The following is a 25,042-nucleotide window of genomic DNA, read 5'->3' as shown; positions in this document are numbered from 1 at the left end:
AAAGGCCCAAAAGGAGATTATTGGGACATATGAAAAAACTGGAATATAAGATATATATTTTATATCAATGCTAAATAACTCGAACTTGATAACTGCACCTAAGGTGGTAACATAAGTGAATATCCTTATTCCTAGAAAATGTACATAGAAGTATTATGTGTTCAAGGAGCATGATATACACAACTTACTCTCAAATCACCAGAAAATTGATAGATAGATTATATAGATGATAGAGAGAGAGAGAATGTTGCAGCAAACATGGCAAAATGTTGAAGATTGGTGGATCAGGGTGTCTGGTGGGGGGAAGGGTATGTTGGAATTTTCTGTGTGGATTTTGTATTGTTTTTGTAACTGTCTTATAGGTTTGAAATTATTTCAAAATAAAAAGTTTAATAACAATATCTGTACAAATGTTCATAGGAGTATCAATCATAATAGTCCAAAAGTAAAAACAACCCAAATGAACATCATTTAATAAATCGTAAATAAAATGTGATTGTTTTAGTTTTTAAGCTGCTGGAATGCAATATACAGAAACAGAATGGCTTTTAAAAGGGGGAATTTATTAAGTTGCAAGTTTTCAGTTCCAAAGCCATGAAAATGTCCAAATTAAGGCAAGGCTATAAAAATGTCCAAACTAAAGCATCCAGAGAAAGATAACTTGGCTCTAGAAAACCAATGGCATTCGGGGTTTCTCTCTCAGCTGGAAAGATACATGATGATGTCTGCTAGCTTTTTCTCTGGCTGTATGGGCTCTGTTGGTTATCAAGCCTTTTCCAAAATGGCTCTCTCTTAAAGGGCTCCAGTAAGCAACACCACTTTGAATGTGTGGAGACACATCTCCATGGAAGCCACCTAATCAAAAGTTGCCACCCACAATTGGGTGGGTCACATCTCCATGGAAATAATAAAAGAGATCTCACCCAGCAATACTGAATGAGGATTTAAAGGATGTGGCTTTTCTGGGGTACAAAACTGATTCAAATTGGCACAGTAGTATATCAGTACAATGGAATATTCAGCAATGAGAAGAAATGGAAAAAAGGATATGAAGTACTGATACATGCTAACATACAGATAAACCTTAAAAACACTATGCTAAGAAAAAGAAGCCAGTCATAAAAGATCACATAATTTATGATACCATTAAAAGAAATGTCCAGAATAGAAAACTCTACAGAAACAGAAAGTAGAGTAGTGGTTGCCTAAGGTTAGGAGGGATGAGAAAATTGGAGACTAACAGCTAAGGGGTGTGGAGTTTCTTTGGGGATAATGAAAATGTTCTAAAATTGATTGTGGTGATGGATGGAGAGAACTCTCTGAATGTACTGAAAGTCATTGGATTATACACTTTAAATTGTAAATGTGTATGTAAATTATACAATAATAAAACTCCAAAAAAAAACAAAGACAAACAACAACCTCTTCAATGACTTCCCAGTCCTTTAAACTGAAAACTAATTACTAAGATTAATAGGGCAATAAGTAATCTGCCTCCTTCTAACTTTTCCAGCCAAAGCTCCTACCAGTATTCTCTTCATCAGTCATCAGTCTCCTCCTTTCATTCTAACTCTAGACAGGCTGAACTTTTTTGGCGTCATTTCTCTGAACATGTATGGTGGTATTAAATATGTCTCACAAATTCTTTGATACTTCTCCTTTCCAAAATCTGGAGCCTAATTCTCCTCCCCTTGAGTAAGGAGTGGACTAACTGACTCACCTCTAATGAATAGAATGTGGTTGACATGAGGATGCATGATTTTCCATTACTAGGTCATGAAAGGCATCGTGGCTTCCTCCTTGCTGCCTCTGGATCACTTGCTCTTGGGGAAGCGGCCATGTCTCGAGGACATTCATATATCCTTTTGGAGAGACGCATGTGGTAAGGAGCTGACACCTTCTGCCAGCAACCACATGAAATGTGAGTGACCCATCTTGGAAGAAGATCCTCCAAGCCTTGTCAAACCTCCAGGTAACTGGAGCCCTAGCCAATAACTTGACTGCAACCTCCTGAAAAACTGTGAGCCAGAATCACCCAACTAGGTCACTTCCACATTCCTGACCCACAGAAACTGAGACAAATAAACATTTGTTCCTTAAATTACTAAGTTTGGGGTTTTTAAAAATAGATAAATAATACAATATGCCATGCTACCTATCAGCTCCAAGTCAAACAGTGTAAAATGTCTACTCTGCCTCACTAGCCTTTACTTATCCTTAACATTAAAAAATTATCTTTTCCAGGCTCCCTTAACACCTCTGCTATTTGCTATTACAGGACATATTCAAATAATTTAACTGTTTACACACTCCACTAGACTCTAAGTTCAATGGGATTCTATACAGGACCAGGTCTCGCTTGTCAATACTGTGTCCCTAGGAACCAATACAATGTGTGATGCATAGTAAACTACAAATAGTTGATGAAAGAATGGTTAAATGAATGAATGAATAGTGAAAGGAAATATAGATATAGATATATAACAAAAGCAGAATGAGTTAAAGAAGCCATGTGTACAGAGGCTGCTATGAGAGCACAGAGGATTGGAATTTAATTTAACCTGTATCACTCCCTTACTATGTGACTTCTGGCAAATTACTTAATCTCTCTCTCTCTCTCTCTCTCTCTCTCTCTCTCTCTCTCTCTCTCTCTCTCTCTCTCTCTCTTCCTCTCTCTCTTTCTCTCTCTCTTTCTCTCTCTCTCTCTCTCTCTCTCTCTCTCTCTCTCTCTCTCTCTCTCTCTCTCTCTCTCTTTCTCTCTCTCTCTCTCTCTCTCCCTCCCTCCCTCCCTCCCTCTCTCTCCCTCCTTCCCTCCCTCCCTCTCTCTCTCTCCCTCCCTCCCTCTCTCTCCCCCCCTCTGTCTCTCTTTCACACACACAGTTTCCTTATATATATAATTAGGACAATTATATTTCTTGCCCCATAAGGTTGTTGTGAGAATTAATGAACTAATACCACTAAAGCAAGTTCAGTACTCCAGTGGCTTGGTGCTATATGTGTCAAAAAAAAACATGTTCTTAAACTTAATCTATTCTTGTGGGTGTGGATCTATTATAAATAGAACCTCTTGATGAAGTTGCTTTGATTAAGGTGTGGCGCACTTCCATCAGGATGAGACTCAATACTATTACTGGAGTCCTTTATAAGCAGAATGAAATTCAGACACAGAGAAAGCCACCAGAAGCAAGAAGCTGAAATTCAATGGAACCTAGCAGAGAATGGAGAGGCCAGGAGTGGCTGCCATGTGCATTGTCATGTGACAGAACCCAGGACCCAGGATCACTGACAGCCAGCCCCAGAAATCTAGTCTTCAGGAAAAAAGCATTGCCTTGATGACACCTTCATTTGGACTTCCTTTTAGCCTCAATACTGTGAGCTAATAAATTCCTATTGCTTAACTTGACCCATTGCATGGTATTTGCATGAGCAGCCAAGGAAATAAAAAGAAATACCTAGTCAAAAAAAACTAACAAACAAATAAACAATCTGGGAATACAGAGAAGCCTTCCTTGTAAAATGGATACCTGGGCCAAGTCTTAAATCAAGAGCAAAATTAAACAAAGAAAGGTGGCGAAAAAAATCTAGGCAGAGATAAAAGCAGAACAAAGGTACAGAGATGAGCGATAGCAAAGTCCATGAAGAAAACTTCATGCAATTCAGTATTTCTAAGGTATAAAGTGCACGGAAGGAGGGCAATCAAACATGAATCTTGAGAAATAGGAGGTAAGGATAGTATCACGGAAGGTCTCCTATACTATATTGTATCTTTGAACTTTATTCTGAAAAATATACTGGGACCACTGAATGGGAGTGAGTTGGTCATATTGTATTTTGAACATATTATTCTGATTGACTTAGAGGCCAACACTTTTCATATCCACTGGGATGGCTATAGTCAAAAGACAGGCAAAATAAGCATTGGCAAAGATGTGAAAAAATTGGAAACCTCATATATTGCTGTTGGGAATGTAAAATGGTACAAACCCTTTGGAAAACAGATTGATACTTCTTCAGAAGGTTAAACAAAATTACCATATGACCCAGTAATTCCACTCCTAGATATACACCCAAGAAAATTGAAAAAAAAATACGCACTCACAAAAACTTGTACGGAAATGTTCATAGCAGCATAATTCATAATAGGCCAAAAACAGAAACAAACTAAATAGCCATCAGCAGATGAATGGATAAACAAAATGTGGAATATCTATATATAATAGAGAACATTATTTGACAATGAGAAGAAATGAAATAATGTACATGTTATAACATGGATGAACCTTGAAAGCATGCTAAGTGAAACAAGGCAGTCACAAAATACCACATATTGTATGATACCATTTATATAGAAAGCCTAGAATAGGCAAATAGAGGCAGAAAGTACGTTAGTGGATGGTGATGACGATAGCACAACATTGTGAACACAATTAACATCACTGAAATATATATTTGAATGTGGTTAAAGGCGGAAATTTTAGGTTGTATATATGTTACTAGAGTAAAAATTTTTAAATATATGTATACCCAGAAAGGACTATATAACATAAACAGTGAATGCTACAGTAAACCATGGACTACAGTTAATAGAACAATTATAAAAATGCTTGTTCATTGATTGTAGCTATTGTACCAAAATAATGCATGTATATGGGAACTCTGCTTTCTGCATGAGTTTTCTGTAAATCTGGTACAACTTCATTAATAAAAATTTTTTAAGTAAAAATTTAAACTGTGAGCCAAGGGTACATGGGTAGTTCAGTGATAGATTTCTTGCCTGCCATGTGGAGGAGCCAGGTTCGATTCCCGGCACATGCACCCCCCCAAAAAAAGCTGTGAACAAAATTCCCTATGTTGTCCATATCACATATCTGCCTCTGTGCATGTATATGTTTAAATATAGAAATACATGTATATAGGGAGACACCTTTAAAAAAAACTGTGAGCCAATAAATTTCTGTGCAGGAGAGAAAGAAACAAAGAGAGAGAGAGAGAGAGGGAGGATGAGAAAGCGAGAAAGAAAAGAGAGGGAGGGAGGAAGGAAGAAGAGAGACAGTTTAGTGGTTGCCTAGGTCTGAGGGTGGGTAGATGAAAAGGGGAACCACTACTAAAGGTTAGGGGATTTCCTTTTGGAGCAATGAAAATGTTCTAAATTTTGGTTGTGGTGATGTTTGCACAACTCTGTGAATATACTAAGCCATTGAATTATACACTTTAAATAGGTGATTTTATGGTATGTAAATGATATATTAATAAAGCTATGATAAAAAAGGTAATACTCTTTCCAGTGGACTACTCTATTGCATAGTTATTTTTATTTTTATAATGATGAGGAAGATGATGATAGATTTTCCTTAAAAATATATGGCATAATGTATGCCATGAAAAGATTATACATTTTGATTTATGGTGTTATCTTTTAAATTTCTACCTCTTTGTCAATTCTAATATGAAATTTCCAAAACAGAAAATGGTGGTAAAGTCCCTGATCTTGTCACATCTCTTAAGTCTTATTTTCATTATTTTGAAATATTAACATTTCCCAGGGCATACTGCAACTATAATATAAGGAATAATGGAGATTTATTATGCTGTATAGATTTGTATTTCTTATAAGCTAAGAAATATCAAACTTCTCTTAGAAGATACAATATTGGCCCTTCATTTTTGGCAGGTGAATTAAGTAGTGGCTGAGTTTTTAAAAAGCATACAAGAGGCCACAATTTTTATTTTGCCTTTTAATAAGCAAAGATCTTTTTGTAAAAGCAGAGCTTATAGTAGTGTCAAATAAATCAAATTATTTACAGTGCAGATATTAAAGTTTTACCTTTGAAGGAAGATTTAGTATATATTTGGAGATAAATAAATAGTTGATACTTTAAAAAAAAACTTAATTATATAAATCTGCCTTCTAAAAACAAAACAAAACAAAAATGACCTAAAACGAACATAAATAAACTTTATTGTTTTTGAATTGAGAGAAAACAAGATAATGTTTGGATGTAAGTAGTTCATTGCTACAAAAAAATAAATATTTTCTAGCTCTGACAGTTATAAATTTCTATTCAATTTTAGAAAATATGACAATACTGGAAGGCGTATTGTTTTAACAATATATGTCACATTCCAGAAATATAAACAAATATGGAGAAGGATTAATCCATTTATATTTGAAATCTGAAGTTAATCTAAGGGAAAAGAAAAGCTAGAAAAAAATAATTTAAAAGCAGTATTTTACTGCTAATAGAAATCATCTAAAAATATGTGCAATACTTAAAATGGGACCAAATAAGAAATTTACTTAATTTTGAACTGGGCCAGGCCAACCTATTTGTTTTTTTTTCTCTCCCATCAAAACTTGAATAAACCTTTCTGCCAGAACTTCTATTTTACTATAAGTCTCCAAAATGACAAACACAAAGAATAAGAGGAGAGGAACTTGGTATATTATCTAGGCCTTTTAGAAAACATGGAGCTGTTCCTCGGCCATAATAACATGCAAATCTAAAAGAAAGGTGGTATTGTAGACATCAAGTGTATGGGTACTGTTCAAAAAGGAATGTCCCATAAATATTACCTTGGCAAAACTGGAATAGTCTACAATGTTTCCCGCATACTATTGATATGCTGTGAAAGGGCAAGAGTCTTGCCAACAGAATTAATGTACATATTGAGCTTACTAAGTACTCTAAGAGCCAAGATAGCTTCCTGATATGCACAAAGATAAACGATCAGAAAAAGAACCAATGAAAAGAAGCCTGATCTGCTAGAAGCTATAAAAAAAAATTTGAATAAAAGACTGTAGTATGATGTGTGAATATATCTCAATAAAACTGCATTTAATGTAGCAGAGAGGCTGGAGGGAACCGCCTGAAAATGTAGAGCTGTGTTCCAGTAGCCATGTTTCTTGATGATGATTGAACAATGATATAGCTTTCACAATGAGACTCTGTGAATGTGAAAACCTTGTGTCTGATGCTCCTTTTAGCTACTACATCAACAGAAGAGTAGAACATATGGAATAAAAATAAATAATAGGGGGAACAAATGTTAAAATAAATTTAGTTTGAAATGCTAGTGGTAAATGAAAGCGAGGGGTAAGGGGTATGGTATGTATAATCTTTTTTTTTCTCTGTTATCGTTTTATTTCTTTTTCTGTTGTCTTTTTATTTCTTTTTCTAAATCGATGCAAATGTTCTAAGAAATGATGAATATGCAACTATGTGATGATATTAAGAATTACTGATTGTATATGTAGAATGGAATGATACCTTACTGTTTTGTTCGTTAATTTTTTTTAATTAATAAAAAAAGTTAAAAAAAAAACAAAAAACTGCATTTAGAAAAAAGACTATAGATTGTAAAAAGAAAAAGAAAGAGAGAGAGAGAGCAAGAGAGAAACTGGAATAAACAACCCCATTCTCGTTATATATAATGAAAGAGACACACGTCATCACATAATTCTTTTTTCCCACTCAGAGGTCATCCTGTACCACAAGTTTAACAGCATATTTCAAAAAAGGAGAAAGAAGAAGTTTGGTAAGCAGAATTCTGAAATGGTCCTAAAGATTCATGCTTGCTGATGTATATGTTCTAAATAATTCTTTTCCCTTAAGTGTGTGACCAGTGACCATGATGGGATATCACCCCATGATCAGCTTTGTAGTCAGTTGACTTTTACTTTATCAAAAAGGAGATTATCCTGGATTGTCCTAAAGGGTTGTCTTCTAATCAGGAAAGATTCTTTCCTACTGGCCTTGAAGATGAAATTAACAGCCATATTATAGAAAGGTCAGTTGAGGTAGACCAAAGCAGGGACCAGAGAGGGGAGAGAAGATACCAAGAAGAAGCCCTTGAGAAAGGACAGTTAATCAAGGTCAATAGAGCTTTGGGCCAACTCCCTACCCAGCCAATACCTCCCAAATGCACTATTTACCTCCATGTGCCAGGCTGGAGAGAAGGGAGAGTAGGAGAAAGAGCCCTGAACAAAGGTGGGGAGGAGGAGGAATAAGTAAAGCTAAACAATAAATAGCACTTGGGGCTAACTGATCCCACCTGAATAACTCATTTATGATCAAGCTTCAACAAAGGAGGAAGAAGGTGATGATAGTAAAGCAGTTGATAAAATTACAAAAGAAACAAAAATCTATAAAAGCAGAGTGCCCCACAGTGCCGAGGCATCTACCTCTTCTCTTGCAAAAGTGGCTGCATGCCTTCTCACATGTGTACTTAATAAATTTTCTCTCTGCTTACTCAATCTGTGCTGTGCCCTTGAATTCTTTCTCGTGTCATGGCCAAGAACCTAGGAACTCAATGCTGGGAAAACTACGAAGGTTGCCTTGTGGCTAGAACCTGCATGAAACTTCTAGGAGCTAAGAGCAATCCTCAGCCAACAACTACCAAGAAAATGGAAACCTTAATTACACAGCTACAAGGGACTGAATTTTGCCAACAATCACAGCTTATAAGAGCCAGAGTCTCGGATGAGATTACAGCCATGGCCAACACTTTGATTTCAACCTGGTGAGACTTTGAGCAGAGGACCCACTTAACCTGTGCCCAGACTCCTGACCCACAGATACTGCATTTTGTTTAAGTCATGAGTTTGTGGTCATTTAATACACAGCAATAGATAACTAACACAGAGGGGATAAATAAGATGCAATCTAGCATCCTATTGACCCTTAAATCCTAAGAATCCTTTCCAGATCCAGGTTTCTCAAATTATCTCTGATGAGGCCCATTTTTTAATTTTCTGATCCATGACGAACTAACGTTTTTGTAAAATCTGATAAAAATTAATTGCTAGAAAAATGAATGGAAAGAAAACAGACGTAAAAAAGTAGAAGACAACATTTTTTATTAATACACTCAACAGTTATAAACTTATTCTGTTAAAATGCTATAAAAATTTCTAACTTTTCTACTTTCTTGATTTCTATGCCTTTTTGGATATAGAAAGGTAGCAATAGTTTGAGAACCAGCTCTGACCCTTATTGCACAACTTGAGACTTTGATCTTCCTCAAGGGTGGGGTATGGCAAGTAAGGCGTGGAATGACCACTGTGTCTTTATTCAGTCATGCTGGCTTTATGGCTTACAGCTAGAGCATCCCCAAATAGAACAGGTTTCCTTGTTGCATGTAAGGGCTGAGAATGTCTTCAAGATGACTGTTTTTCTCTGTAATTGATGGTGGTCTAGAAGAGTCCCCTAAATCAGCTAGCCAGTAAAAACAAGAACTCTACAGGATTTTAAAGACTCTCATTGAATCACATTCTCCTTTAACAGTCAAAATATCTTCCTCCTCCATCCCCCACTTAGCCAACAAAAAGCTTGTGATTAGCAAGGGAGTATCCTTTTCTGAGACACTGTGTGTGTAATATCAGTGTGTGTAGAAACACCCAAAGAATGTTTACTTCTCTTACTTCACCTCAAGATTTTTAGTAGAAAAATCAACACTGGAAAAATTTAGAGGCAATGCTTCTGATTCTGTTGCTGTCACATCATATCAGTAAGAAAAGCAGTGGAAGCAATTACTGTGGCAAGGCCACACCAGTCCTGTTATATTTTGCACCATGTATAAATAAAACTCTGGCACCTCAATTATCCTGGTAGGAACTCACTTTGATCCAATTCTATAGTTTCTAGAAGAGACTGACTCGTGCTATGAACAGATGAGAGTGCTCAGGAATACCTATGTAGGAAGGAGGTCTTAGGGAGGCAAATTGATTGGATGGGTGACTTTGGGATTTGTCTTAAAATCAGAAGTTTACATAGCAAGCAGGTTGCTTTTATTTAGATTGTTATGTATATTTATAGTGGTGGGTAAAGGAATGTGGTTAGCTAAAGAATGCTATACCATCCCAGTGCAGGGATTAGGGTGAAGCATATAAACCACTCAATTTGGGAGTGTATAATTTAAAGGGTGCCAAAAACCTCACTAATCAAAATAAAAAATATTTCAATGCAATATTTTAAAAAATCAAATTCAATGCATGGCAATGAATGTACAACTATGTGATGATACTGTGAGCCATTGATTGTATACTTCAGATGGTTTGTATGGTGTGTGAATATATCTCAATAAAATTGCATAAAAGAAAAAAAAACTCCCTTAAAGAAAGGAGTGGGAACAAAATTATCAAGGAAACAGTACAAGAATAGTTCCCAAAATGAAAGCTAATTCTCCAGTTAAGAGTCTACTGAGTACCCAATAAAATAAATGAAAATAAACATCAACACCAAGTCACACCAAACCAAAGTTTTAGAACACCAGAAAAAAAGAGAAGTCTCTAAAGGCTTTCAAAGAGAGAAACACATACAAAGGATTGGGAATTAGAATAGCATGAGTTTCTCAACAAAATTGAATGATAAAAGATAATAGATCAACTCAAAATGGATCAAAGATCTAAACATTAGGTCTAAGACCATAAAACAGTTAGAGGAAAATGTAGGGAGATATCTTATGAAACTTACAATTGGAGGCGGTTTTATGGACCTTAAACCTAAAGCAAGAGCACTGAAGAAATAAATAAATAAATGGGAGCTCCTCAAAATTAAACACTTTTGTGCATCATAGAACTTCATCAAGAAAGTAGAAAGACAGCCTACACAATGGGAGACAATATTTGGAAATGACATATCAGATAAAGGTCTAGTATCCAGAATTTATAAACAGATTGTTCAACTCAACAACAAAAAGACAGCCAACCCAATTACAAAATGGGAAAAAGACTTGAACAGACACTTCTCAGAAGAGGAACTACAAATGGTCAAAAGGCACATGAAGAGATGCTCAATGTCCCTGGCCATTAGAGAAATGCAAATCAAAACCACAATGAGATATCATCTCACACCCACCAGATTGGCCATTATCAACAAAACAGAAAATGACAAGTGTTGGAGAAGATGTGGAGAAAGAGGCACACTTATCCACTGTTGGTGGGAATGTCAAATGGTGCAGCCACTGTGGAGGGCAGTTTGGCGGTTCCTCAAAAGGCTGAATATAGAATTGCCATACGACCCGGCAATACCATTGCTGGGTATCTACTCAAAGGACTTAAGGGCAAAGACACAAACGGACATTTGCACACCAATGTTTATAGCAGCGTTATTTACAATTGCAAAGAGATGCAAACAGCCAAAATGTCCATCAACAGACGAGTGGCTAAACAAACTGTGGTATATACATACGATGGAATATTATGCAGCTTTAAGACAGAATAAACTTATGAAGCATGTAATAACATGGATGGACCTAGAGAACATTATGCTGAGTGAGTCTAGCCAAAAACTAAAGGACAAATACTGTATGGTCCCACTGATGTGAACCGACATTCGAGAATAAACTTGGAATATGTCATTGGTAACAGAGACCAGCAGGAGTTAGAAACAGGGTAAGATAATGGGTAATTGGAGCTGAAGGGATACAGACTGTGCAACAGGACTAGATACAAAAACTTAAAAATAGACAGCACAATACTACCTAATTGTAATGTAATTTTGTTAAAACTGAATGAAGCTGCATCTGAGCTATAGATTTTTGTTGCTGTCATTTGTTTGTTTGTGGTTTTTTATATATATATTTTTATTTTTTATTATTTTTTTTCTCAAAAAAAAGACAATAGATCATTACCTTCAAATTTTTGAATAATTTGATTTTCAGCTTAGACATGTTTAGACATGCAAAATATCAAAATATCTACCTCCATTGCACCCTTTCTCAGGAAGCTGCCAGAGGATGCACTCCATCAAAATAAGGGAGTAAACAAAGAAAGAAGTCATGAGAGGCAAGAAACAAAATAATACAAGGATAACAGCTGAGCAATAAGTCTAGAAAGCAATCCAAACAGGTTCAAGTAGGAGGGAGGTCTAAATGGGAGGAAAATGGAAGCAATGTTACAGCCACTTAACAGTATTGTGGAAGAATATGGGAGGAGGTCCTTTGAACATGGCCAGAGGTTCAAAGAAACTTAAGCAAAGGAAAAACAAAGAAGAGACAATACCATTATTCTATGCTTTTAGACTCAGCAGTAAACGATAGTTTTATATGCCCTTGACATTAAAACTCTGAAAGTGGATTAATTAAAAATTGATATAATATTGGAAGATGGGGGAGGGAAATGAGTATACTAGAGCAAAACATAATAGGAAATCATCTAACATAATAGGAAATCAATAAAACTTACAAGAGCAAGATGCACATATTATTTGGGAATATGGAAGTAAATTCCAGAAAAAACAGCTAAAAGATTAAGAAGTATCTGAGCAGCAAAAGTAGAAGGGAACAGGTGCTAATATTGTTGCTTGGATGTTAATGCCTTTTATCATTTTTTTATTTTTAGATTTTGCGCATATATCACCTGGCAAAAAAATTAAAATCAGTTCTTAAATAAAATAGACAATATCTAGGAAGAAGTTGTCACAATTTTTATTAATGCTTTAGTATTAACTATAATAATCAGGATGAGTATAAATTGTTGCAAATTTTGGAAAATAATTCGGCAATATAAAATTGATAATCATAAAAACTACCATGTATTGAGCTCACCTACTTACTAGGACCTGGTCTAGGTGTTACCTGTGGTAGGTAAACCATGATTGCTAAGACTATGTAACAACATGGGAAAATGCTAACTGTCATTATAAGAATAAGGCACAAAACTGTGTGTTCACAGCTATTAAGGAATCACAAATCAAAATGCAATAGATGATTTGTTTGTCTCTTTTCTATGTTAACCTAAAAGCACTCTGAAGACAGAAACTGTTTTTCTCTGTGCACCAAGGATTCCTTACAGGGTCTGCCTCAAAAGTAACTTGTTAATGAAAGGAGAAATTGAGAAGGAAATAATGAACATTGCTGTTTTTAACTATTGCAGGAAACTAAAACTAAGTGTTTGTAGAATTATTGCCGTCAGGTAAATCCAAAAGCAGGGAGCCTTATGCCCCTGGTTGTTTAGCATTTAGCATTACCAATATGAAACAGAGAACAGAAAGCCATGCTTGAGGTAGTGATTAATAGTCACCCTAGACTCATAAGGTAGATGTTTAGCGAATCGGTGCCTGATAGCTTTGGGAAGAAAGACCCAAGGGTCAACAATACTGTGCAAAATAATACTGTGATACTCAGAGTCTCTGGTGCAGCCTGGAAAGAGAAAAACGGTGATTGGGGCAATGTTGACCTTCCTCAGAAGTGACTGGTGGCCTGGATTCACTGTGCAAAATGAAACAAGTGGAGAAAGATCTTAAGACAGCCAAGAGAAGGGGGTCCATGTACCCCTTTTTCTAAGACAAAATCTTCAGCCAATCAAGGAAACTTACCCTTCTATCCCAACAGCTCTAGGCATGTACCCTGGCTGCTTATGCATGGGGTCAATGAAGCTGCAACAGAAATGCCCTGAATATTTGAAAAACTAGTCAATTTTGGTTCTATATCATCGCCGCCACCATTCGAAAAAACACAAGACAAACAAACAAAAGCATGATATGAGAAGTACAAGAAACATCTTTTTCTTAGGCAAGGCTATTTAAAAACAGAAGATGTCCCAACTAGCTTCAGTCAAGGTTATAAGGGAATCTCTTGGAACTCATGAGTAGAAAACATGGCCAGGGAACCAGGAGCAGAAAGCTGTCAAAAACCAGATCAAACACCATCTCCCTCTCCCAACACCCTCTCCCTACCCCCCCCCACCACCACCACCTCTTTTCCTCTCTCCTAATGGAATATCCCCTCTGTGCTCTGTCTCATTCTTTGCTCTCTTCACCACTAGAAAACCCTGAGAGGTAGTTTGTCTCCTGCTCAAACTGCTTTTACTTGTGAAAAATGCTCCTCCTTGGCCTCCCAATTATGTTGAATAAAATCTCAGTGGTTTATCATTTTCAACCACCTTTCACCAATATTTTTAACTCACTGGTTCAATTGTCCTTATAATGCAGCAGTCTGGCAAAATTCCCAGCCCTGGATCAATCTGACAGTTCATATTGTCTGTACATGTGCTGCTGTAAGCACCTGGAGAAAAATCATAGTGTGCAGAGTGGTATGATTGGACCACTATGAATTTGTGGTCTTCAATCTCATCTGGACCCTTAACACTGCCCAGGTATTCTTAGGCTTCCCTATTCTGTTCACACATCCATTCATCACAGAGGTGATTTTTGATGTTGACTCTTCTCACATCTTTAATCCTACTGCCTCTGCAGCTCTCAAACCCGATTCCCTCATCTCTTACTTTAGAAAGAGAATAGAAGGTAATAGAAAAGACCTCAATTAATGCTCACCCATTAACCTACCTACTAAACTGTATATGCAACATTCTTTTGTTTATTTTTTATTTTTTATTAATTAAAGAAAAAAAAGAAATTAACACAACATTTAGAAAGCATTCCATTCTACATATGCAATCAGTAATTCTTAACATCATCACATAGATGCATGATCATCATTTCTTAGTACGCAACATTCTTTTGATCCTTCTCCTGTTAATTAGACAGCACTTTCCTCCCCTTACCTGAGGCTAATTCCTTTATAGTGCTTCTCCAAACTCCTTGGAGATCTCACCCTACTGATTATGCTTCTCTTTTATCCTACTTGTTGAAGACTCCCACCCTTAGCCCTTCAAACCCTATCAGCTGACTTCCTTTTTACTTTAAATAAAAAAGAAAAATGTCTTAAGCACCAACTGTTTTAGACTGTGTGCTGAGTATATTGTGGTGAACAAGGCAGAAGTAGCCCTTGGCTTCATGAAGTGAACTCTCCAACCCAGAAAACAGACTTTGAATAAATAATTACCAGTCTGAGGTCTGTTACTTAAAGGGAAGTACAGAGTGCTGAGAAAACAGGCAAGGAGATCTAAGCTTGTCTAAGGAGTCAGGTAAGGCCTCCTTGAGGAAGTTAACCTTTCAAGCTGACCCTCAGGGGATGTATAAGAAGATTTCAATGAGAAGCATGCAGTCCCACCAAAATCCTGGCAGAGATTCTCATGAAACTTGACAGACTGATTCTAAAACTTATATGAAAAGAACAAGATTAAGAGTCAGAAGAATTTGAAGTATATGATGGCGGAACTTGCCCCATCATGACATATCATTAATCTATAGTAATTAAGACAGCATAGTATTGGTACGAGAATAAAATTAGAACACTAAAACATTCTCTGCTTGGTGTGTAACTGAGAAATTAGGATCTAAGGGATGATTTTGATTTCTGAATCACTATATAGATATTCTTCTCTGCTTTCTGGTTTATTGGAGGAGACAGAGGGAAATATCTGAAATCTCTAAATTGTTATCCAGCTGCCTTGATCTCTGATAATGATTGTATAACCTTTATCTTCTGCCCCTCTAATTGGAAAACCTTGTGACTAACTTTCATTTGTACTCCTTTGTCTAGTTTTTCAACTTTAGAGTCTTGTAATCTCTAAAGACATCCCCGAATGTTTATTAATAAAGGATCTTGGGTCAGTCCAGAACTAACCCACCCCAAGTCCAAAGTTATCTTGACAACCAAGACTGTATCTAACCAAAATGGACCTGTCTGACGTGTGCAATAACTTGGACTTTAATCTATAAGTCTCCTATACCCCATTATAATACTAAAAATCATGTCCATCATCATATTAAGGCTGTCATTTTCTACATATGTTCTATGACTATGACTAATCAATCTGTACATGCTCAATAATTAAATCACCTCTAATTACGTCATCTGGGTCCACTGTGCCCATTATCCTAAAGCCTGCCCATTTTGTAATTCTATAAAACTATCAGCACTGCTATATTTCAGGGAGACAGGTTTTGAACTGCCAGGCCATCTGCTCTTCTGCTCCATGCCTAGTAGTAAACTTTTTCTTTCTTTGAAACCCCAGTGTTTTAGGAATTGATCATTTGAGCACATGGGGCAAAAGAATCCACTGCCTTTGTCTCGTAACAATTTGGTGACCCAGATGGGATGGATGCCCAAAGCTCTGGAGCCCTGGAAGAGCAGGTATGCCAGGGAGCAGTGCCTTTTGTGGCTGCTGGTTGGAATTTAGTCTAGAGGCTCAGCAACCGGGGTTTCTCTGTTCTGCCAGCATTCCAGAGACTTTTGGCACCTTAAAACTCTTCAAAGAGAAAAAACATTTCCAATTCCATGTCCAGACACTTGACTGGCTGAGTGGGTCAACAAGGAGTAAAAATGGATCAGGGAGGGTGGTGGAATGGTGGCACAGTGGCAGAACTCTCACCTGCCATATCAGACACCCGATTCCTAGAGCCTGCCCATGCAAAAATAAAACCAAACAAACAAACAAAAAATGGATCAGGGAGCAATTATGGTGATTTGAGTTCCCTTGGACCTGCCTTTAAGGCTTGGCCCTGCTTCCAGAACAATCTCCTTATTCTGACCTCCACATCTGTCTGTTTTCTGGGTACCATGCTGCACAGGACTTGAATCCTTGACCTAAATTTATCTATTGAGTATATTCCTAAAAAATGAGTAATCCAACAATTAATTGGCATTTCATGAAATTAAGTTGGCCTGTTTAAGTGCCGGCTGGTGTGTTACCTAGGTATACTAAGAGTTTAATGCTTGTTTAATTGTTAATTGGTGTGTTAAGCATTTAATGCCTATCTAATTGTTAGTTGGTATGTTTGGTCTAGTTATTAATTGGTATGTTAAATGTCTGTTTAAATGTGTTAATTGGTATGTTCCTGCATTTGTATTGGTAAATGTTCCTAAATGGTTACAGATTATGGAAATTATTTTAAAAGAACCTTTGGACTGTATTGAAAATTGAAAAGATTTTAGTTATAAATTTATTTTAAAAAGGGTTTTTTTCTGTAATATAATCTGGCCTCAATATGATTTAAAATAAAAATACTACCATTAAAGTTAAAATTAAAGATATTATACAGTTAAAATTGTTTTGCAAAACATTTTTTTTCCAAAAAAAGGTAAAATGGGATGAGATAATATATTCAATCCTTTATTTTCCCTCTCAAAAGTATTTTTGTGTTTCTGGTTCTTGTGTAACTTTCTGTTTGTGTCAGTTCAATATATATCCCTCCAGATGATGATAACAAAGTAACAAAATTCTTCAAAAGAACTATTGGAAGGGGCCAGCCTCTCCAGATAGCAAATAGTTCCATCCCCTATCTGATATTATTGACAGTCCCTTCCAACATGAAAAAGTTAGAATAGTCATGGCCCAAATACCCCTAAAGAGTGAGAGAAAGATCAAAGATGATGGTGGAGTTATACAGAGAATGTAGGTTTTAACAAATGAATATGATTGCTGAATCATTATATTGATATTTCTTTTAGTCTCCAGTGTCTTGGAGCAGCTGAAAGTAAAAACCTAAAATTGTGGAATTGTAACCCATGCCAAGTTAATTGTTGCTGCATGCTTTGAAAGTTATTGCTTTTTTGCATATATGTTATTTTTCACAATTAAACAAAAATCAATTGCCAAAAAAAAAAAAAAGAAAAACCTCTATTGGAATTGCTTAAGAAATAAATAGGTGGTTTTATATAAAGTTTATATAAAATTGATACTTCTGAAGTTAAAAAAAAACTTTTTGAACAGTAAGATTCAAAACCTTGGTTTTGTAATTACGGTAAACCAACCTGGTCATTAGAAAGAAACCACCCCTGGAATTTCCCTAAGGCTGCAGAAGGCCAAAGGATTGCCTCTGGGAAAAGCAAAGAACTTTTTCAATGATCCTGGTCACAGACTTTAGTCAAATGAATCTAATAATTGGAAATATTTAAAGAAGGGCATAGGAATTTTCAAAATTCTATGGCCCTCATCTAAAATTTTTAACAAGCCAGGCTTCCTTCTGCCCCAAGGCCTAACCACCTAAAGTAGTTACGGGAGTGGGGAGGGCTAGGTGCAGAAAGGTGGAGGAGGTGCGGTTTAGAATTCTTTTTTTACTGGGCCTGGAGATCAGAAATAGGCTAATCAGAATCAGCTATGTTTGTTAATATTATTATTTTTTCCAATAATACCTTTGCAATAGTAATTGTAGTAATCAGATATTATTAAAATATAAATAGCCTTGGGATAGGAGTAACTGAATAAAATCTAATTACCAAATTTCAGTAAGTAAAATGAAAAATCTTTAAGAGGTATGGAAAAGTTTTCCTGGATTTAGGCTTGGAACAAATTAAACAATTGCAGTATATTTTCCAGAACTTGTTAGTCAATGTAGTTTTTGTTGTTTTTTTTTTTAAGAACATTCATTTATTTTTTGTTTTGTTTTTATACATGGACAGGTACTAGTAACCAAATCCGGGTCTCCAGCATGGCAGGCAAGAACTCTGCCACTGAGCCACCATGTACTTTTAAATGTACAGTCAATGTACTTCTAAAATTGTTTGTAATTTTAAGATATTATGCAGACAAACAGATTTTTTTCAGCCTCCAGTAAAATTTTATTCTGCTTACAGTGTCCTTTCTAAATTTTTATAAGCTTACTGATAAAACAAGCTAGTATTATAAATATATTCTCAAAATTCCTCTTAAAATAGCCTAAATAGATAGTTTAAGTTACATAAACTGAGCAATATATCTGGTAATAATAACACTAGTAAAGTGCTTCCAACATACTCTATTTAAGAAATCAGTTAAGTTTAGTAAGAAATACAAACGGATTTTTTAATAACCTTGATTACCTGGATTTCAAAGAATCTAGCTTTTAGTTACTTGGCCATTTGTTACATCAGTATGTGGAAGAATTTGAATTTGTAGTGGCTTTGTTAATGTCAATCAGTATATTTTTGTTAGTAAATGCTATCATAATTAGAGAAAACCTAATTCTTACCTTTAAAGAGTTCATATTCTAGTTAGAATATACATGTATTTGGACATAGTATGAGACTAATAATGAATGAATAAAAATGATGGAAGAATTTAAAAAGCAAAAAGATAAAGAATGACCTAAGAAGACCTCATAGAAGAGATGACACTTATAAGATCTTTAAATAAGAAAGTAGCCTTTAAATAGAGCTCTGATACTTGTAAGGCTTTTAAATACGAAAGTAACCTTTAAATAGAGCTCTGAACTAGTTTTTTAGAAGCCATAACTTAATTTTTAATGCAATTTTATTAACATATACATTATATATTTGCATACCATGTAATCATCCAAAGTGTATAATCAATGCTTCACAGTGTCATCATATAGCTGTGCATTCATCATCAAAATTGACTTTTTTTCTGAAAAATAGCATGTATACAAAAAAGCAATAAATTTCAAAGCACAGCACTACACGTAGTTGTAGAACAGATTTCAGAGTTTGGTATGGGTTACTGTTCTAGTTTGCTAGCTGCCAAAATGTAATATACCAGAAATGGAATGGCTTTTAAAAAGGGGAATTTAATAAGTTGCTAGTTTACAGGTCTAAGACTGAGAAAATGTCCCAATTACAAGTCTATAGACATGTCCAATCAAAGGCATCCAGGGAAAGATACCTTGGTTCAAGGAGGCCAGTGATGTTCAGGGTTTCTCTCTGATTCTGGAAAGTCACATGGTGAACACAGTCACAGTTTCCCTCTCAACTGGAAGGGCACATGGTGAGCAAGGCATCATCTGCTAGCTTTCTCTCCTGGCTTCCTGTTTCATGAAGCTCCCCGGGAGGCATTTTCATTCTTCATCTTCAAAGGTTGCTGGTTTATGGACTCTCTGCTTCTCGTGGCTATGTCGTTCTTCTCTGCTCTCTCTGAATCTCCTTCATTCTCCAAAATGTTTCCTCTTTTATAGGACTCCAGAAATTTATCAAGACCCACCCAAATGGGTGGAGACATGTCATCACCTAGTCCAGCTTAACAACCACTCTTGATTAAATCACATCTCCAGGGAGATGATCTGATTACAGTTTCAAACATATAGTATTGAATAGGGATTATTCTGCCTTTATGAAATGGGATTTAGATTAAAACATGGCTTTTCTAGGGGACATACATCCTTTCAAACCAGCACATTCCATCCTCTGGACCTAAAAAAGACATTTTCCCCATATACAAAATACATTCATTCCATAACAATATCAGAAAACCTTAAACCATTCCAGTAACATTTCAAATACAAAATTAATACAAGATTAAGATCAGTACAGTGTCTCATCAAAGTTAGTTAAAGGCATGGACAGTCCTAAGGCAAAATTTTCTCCATTTGCTCTGGACCTGTAAAACTCAGAAGAAGTTATTTGCTGCCAACATACAAAAGAGGAACATTCATAGGATATATATACCCATTTCCATAAGAAGGAAAGAACACCGGGGTCACCAGACCCATACAGTTTCAAAAACCCACAGGGCAAAGTCCATTAGATTTCAAAGTCTGAGAGTCATTTATCTTCAGGGCTTCTGAAAGCAGCAGTCCCACCCTTTCCAAGGGCACACAGAGGCCTTCCTCTTTCTGAACACAACCTTGGGGGGCTTTGGGGAAACCACCTTTTTCTTGGCTCCACCCTCTACAAGCATCAGGGCTGCACCTGGGCTCTCTGCCATCTTCAGGGCATTATTCTCTCCAGGAGAGAAAGCTAGCAGATGATGCCTTGCTCACCATGTGCCCTTCTAGCCAAGAGAGAAACCATGACTGTATTCACCATGCATTCTCGGATGAGAGAGAGAGAGACCCTGAACTTTATCAGCCTTATTGAACTAAGATATCTTTCCCTGGATAACTATGATTGGACATTTCTATAAACTTGTTGTAATTGGGACATTATCTCAGCCTTAGAACTGTAAACTTGCAACTTATTAAATTCCTCCTTTTAAAGCCATCCATTTCTGGTATATTGCATTCTGGCAACTAGCAAACTAGAACAGAAGGCATCCATCCCTGCAAGATGTCACTTGAAAGCCAAAAGAGGAAGCCTCAAAGAAGATTTGGCTAGGTGTGCTCAATCCTCTCAGTGGAGGGAGTGGGAGAGGATATGATGAGTTTCCATTTTATGTTGGGAACATATTAGTCCAAATTCTTGCTGTTTCTCCCAGTCCTTTGCTCATCTCTTTCCAATGTGATAGAATAAAAATGTTTGTTTAGATCATCTTAATCCCATTGCCTGATTTTGCACAATGTCTGGTCCTTAAAAACCCATAGAAATATTTCAAAAAATTTTTTTCCAGAAATAAAGGACATGAGTTTTCAGTCAGCACAATGAATAATAAAAGACTACTGTCCAGGCACACCACCATGAAATTGCAGAAGATTAGGGGTAAAGAGAAGTGTCCAGAAGCTTCATGGAGAAAAATGAGATAACAATGGCACTAAATTTGTCAGCAGTATCCTTAGAAATTAGAAGGCATTAGAGTTATGCCTTGAAAATTCCTAGGGAAAATGTGCTACAATCATAATTCTATAATCAGACAAATTATCAATTAAGTATGCATGGAAAATAGAGACATTTTCAGATATGCAAGTTCTTGAATAAATACGCTTTCTGTGAAATATTTTTGAGGGAATTACTGGAGGATGTGCTCTACCGAAACAAGGGAGTAAACCAAGAATGAGGATGTCAGAGAAACCAGGAAGCAAAAAGTCAACCCATGATAGAGATGAAGAGCATCTCAGGATGAGGGGATGTTGTTCCAAAACCTGTCCCAATAGAACAACAATTCAGGGGCCCAGAGAATAATCCATCTCTATTGGTGCAAGAGGACAGAAGGTCCAGGAGGGATGAATCCAAGAAAAAATGAACCCACCTGTTTGAATATTGTATTAGTTAGGGTTCTCTAGAGAAACAGAATCAACAGGGAATACTTGCAAATATAAAATTTATAAAAGTGTCTCACATGACCATGGGAACACAGAGTCCAAAATCCACAGGGCAGGCTGTGAAGCAGATGATTCCAATGGAGGGTCTGGATGAACTCCACAGGAGAGGTTTACCAGCTGAAGCAGGAAGAGAGCCTGTCTCTTCTGAATCCTCCTTAAGAGGCTTTCAGTGATCAGATTAAGCATTATTCATTGAAGAAGACACCCCCTTGGCTGATTACAAATGGAATCAGCTGTGGATACAGCTGACGTGATCATGATTTAATTCTATGAAATGTCATCATTGCAACAGACAGGCCAGCACTTGCCCAACCAGACAAACAGGTACCACCACTTGGCCAAGATGACACATGAAACTGACCATGACAGTCCACCCCTTGTCAACTTGGCAACTATACATATCACCTTAAACCATACCTAATTTCTAAATAAAAAATGATAAAACACATTTTTTCTTTCACCTAACAATACACAACTGTCCTGCATATAACTGGAAACACAGTAAATCTATCCAGAATAGGGTACAAGTCCTTGGGTAATATTCATCCTTAAACCTGATATCTTACAATTTAAATAGTATAACAGGAACAAAACAGCATTACAGTCCTCATTTCTGTAACTGATCATGTGGTTGTAGTTCATATTTATCACTACCTTCTTCCATTACCCATTCCATGTTCCCTTTACCCTCAGCAAGCACTTCAGCTGGCCATGGTTCTTTGCCTGGTGGGGTGACCCAAACCTTCATTCCTGAAGTTTCAGAGCCATTGGTAGTCCTGCTTGGAATGGGTTGTTGCAGTTTTCCATTGATTTTAATCACAGGGCATGGTAGTACTAAAAGATGCCATAGAGGACCTCCTATATTCCAAGAAAACTCTTTTTTACCTCCATTGTGTAGTTGCAGTACTATTTACCCCTGATAGTCAGAGTTAATCACCCCAGACAATAATGTAATCCCCTTCTTGGCTTGTTGATCCAGGGAGAGCAGAGCAGAATGACATAGCCACAAGAAGCAGAGTCCACCAGCCAGTGACCTTTGGAGATGAAGAAGAAAAATGCCTCCCAGGTAGCTTCATGAAACAGGAAGCCAGGAGAAAAAGCTAGCAGATGACACCATGTTTGCCATGTGCTCTTCCAGATGACAGAGGAACCCTGACCGTGTTCACCATGTGCCTTTCCAGATGAGAAATTCTGACTGTGTTTGCCATGTGCCCCTTCACTTGAGAGAGAAACCTGAACTTCATTGGCCTTCTAGAACCAAGGTATCTTTTCCTGGATTCCTTATGTATTAGTTAGCATTCTCTAGAGAAACACTCACAAACATAAAATCTATAAAAGTGTATCATGTAACTGTGGGAACACAGAGGCCAAAATCCGCAGGGCAGGCTGTGAAGCTGACTATTCCAATGGAGGGTCTGGATGAACTACACAGGAGAGGCTCGCCAGCTAAAGCAGGAAAAGAGACTGTCTCCTCTGAATCCTTCTTAAAAGGCTTCCAGTGATTAGATTGAGCATCACTTATTACAGAAGACACGCCCCTTGGCTGATTACAAATGGAATCAGCTGTGAATACAGCTGACATGATCATGATTTAATTCTATGAAATGTCCTCATTGCAACAGACAGGCCAGCACTTGCCCAACCAGACAAACAGTACCACTACTTGGCCAAGTTGACACATGAACCTGACCATGATACCTTATTTGGACATTTCTATAGATTTGTTTTAATTGGGACATTTTCTTGTCCTTAGAACTGTAAACTAATAACTTATTAAATTCCCATTTTTAAAAGCTATTCCATTTCTGGTATATTGCATTCCGGCAGCTAGCAGACTAGAACAGTTACAATTCCACAATTTTAGGTTTGCTTCTAGCTGCTCTAAGTTACTGGAGACTAAAAGAAATATCAATATAATGATTCAGAAAGTTATACTCATTTGTTAAACCCTACTTTCTCTGTGTAACTCCACCATCACCTTTGATCTTTCTGCCCCACCATTTAGGGGTATTTGAGCTATACCCATTCTACCTTTTTCATGTTGGAAAAGCTATCTATAATAATTGGGAGATGGAACTAGCTGATGTTTTGGGAAGGCAGGCCCCTCTAAGTTTCAGGACTTATCTTGTCCAGGGACCCATCTGGATTTTTTAGGTTTCTGGAAAGTTACCCTCATGCATGGAACCTTTGTAGAATCTTATATATTGCCTTAGGTGTTCTTTGGGATTGGTTGGAATTGTTTTGATTGGGGGTTGGCAAGTTATGATAGGTAGCAATGTCTTACTGAAGCTTGCATAAGAGTGACCTCCAGTGTAGCCTCTCAACTCTATTTGAACTCTCTCAGTCATTGATACCTTATTTGTTATACTTATTTTCCCCTTGTTTGTCAGGATGGCATTGTTGATCCCATGTAGTGCAGCATCTTTTTCTTTTTAAATGTTTTAATTAAGAAATATACACACACTACAGTACAATCACATTATATGATCCATGGCTCACAATATCATCATATAGTTATGTATTCTTCACCATGATCATTTTTAGAACACTTGCATCACTCCACAAAAACAAATAAAAAGAAGGAAAAAGAACTCATGCATCCCATACCCCTTACCCTTCCCTCTCATTGACCCACAGAATTTCAAAATACCCAACTTTTATCCTTTATCTCCCTTTATTATCTATTTATTTTTTAATCCTTTTTTTTAAATTGCAGATACTATATTTCAGCAAACATGTTATTATGTGAAGACTCGCTCACTTCAGATGTTCTTCTATTTTTTTACTGTTTTATTAGCCTTGCCTAAACAAGGCCTCAAAAAACTGGTTTAACTCCTTATACCTACTAATTCACCATGTAATACTCCTAATTTACAAAAAAAATTGGTTTAAGACTCAGAGTTGTTTCTCTCCATGGAAATCTTTAGTAAAAGGTGAAAGATTTATACGATCTGTAGAGAAACCAGAGTATTTTAATTCTTTTTTTTTTTTTCACTCACCCATCCATACTCTGGATAAAAGGAGCACCACCCCTTCGGGGAATGGTGAGAACAGGGGAAAATTCAACCTCCCGAAGTTGAATTCTTGATATTCTCACAAGCCGTGTGGATAATCAAAGCTATAGGCTGAGCCCCCAGTCTTGGGGTTTGTTCATATGAAACTTAACCCCACAAAGGATAGGTCAAGCCTACTTAAAATTAGGCCTAAGAGTCACCTCCAAGAGAACCTCTCTTTTTGTTCAGATGTGGTGTCTCTCTCCAACCAACACAACAAGCAAACTCACCACACTT

At 36.7% G+C, this 25,042-nt stretch overlaps 1 non-coding gene across 1 annotated transcript; it reads right to left on the bottom strand.

Moving 5' to 3' along the window:
• Positions 1-24,608: 24,608 nt before the first annotated feature.
• On the bottom strand, positions 24,609-24,723 carry LOC143663782 (U5 spliceosomal RNA). Its single transcript, XR_013166165.1, has one exon. It is a non-coding gene; the product is annotated as a U5 spliceosomal RNA (small nuclear RNA).
• Between the last annotated feature and the right edge of the window lie 319 nt (positions 24,724-25,042).

Source organism: Tamandua tetradactyla, chromosome 19 (assembly GCF_023851605.1).
Source record: "Tamandua tetradactyla isolate mTamTet1 chromosome 19, mTamTet1.pri, whole genome shotgun sequence".
Taxonomy (NCBI): domain Eukaryota; kingdom Metazoa; phylum Chordata; class Mammalia; order Pilosa; family Myrmecophagidae; genus Tamandua; species Tamandua tetradactyla.
This window is presented reverse-complemented; position numbering and strand designations above follow the sequence as displayed.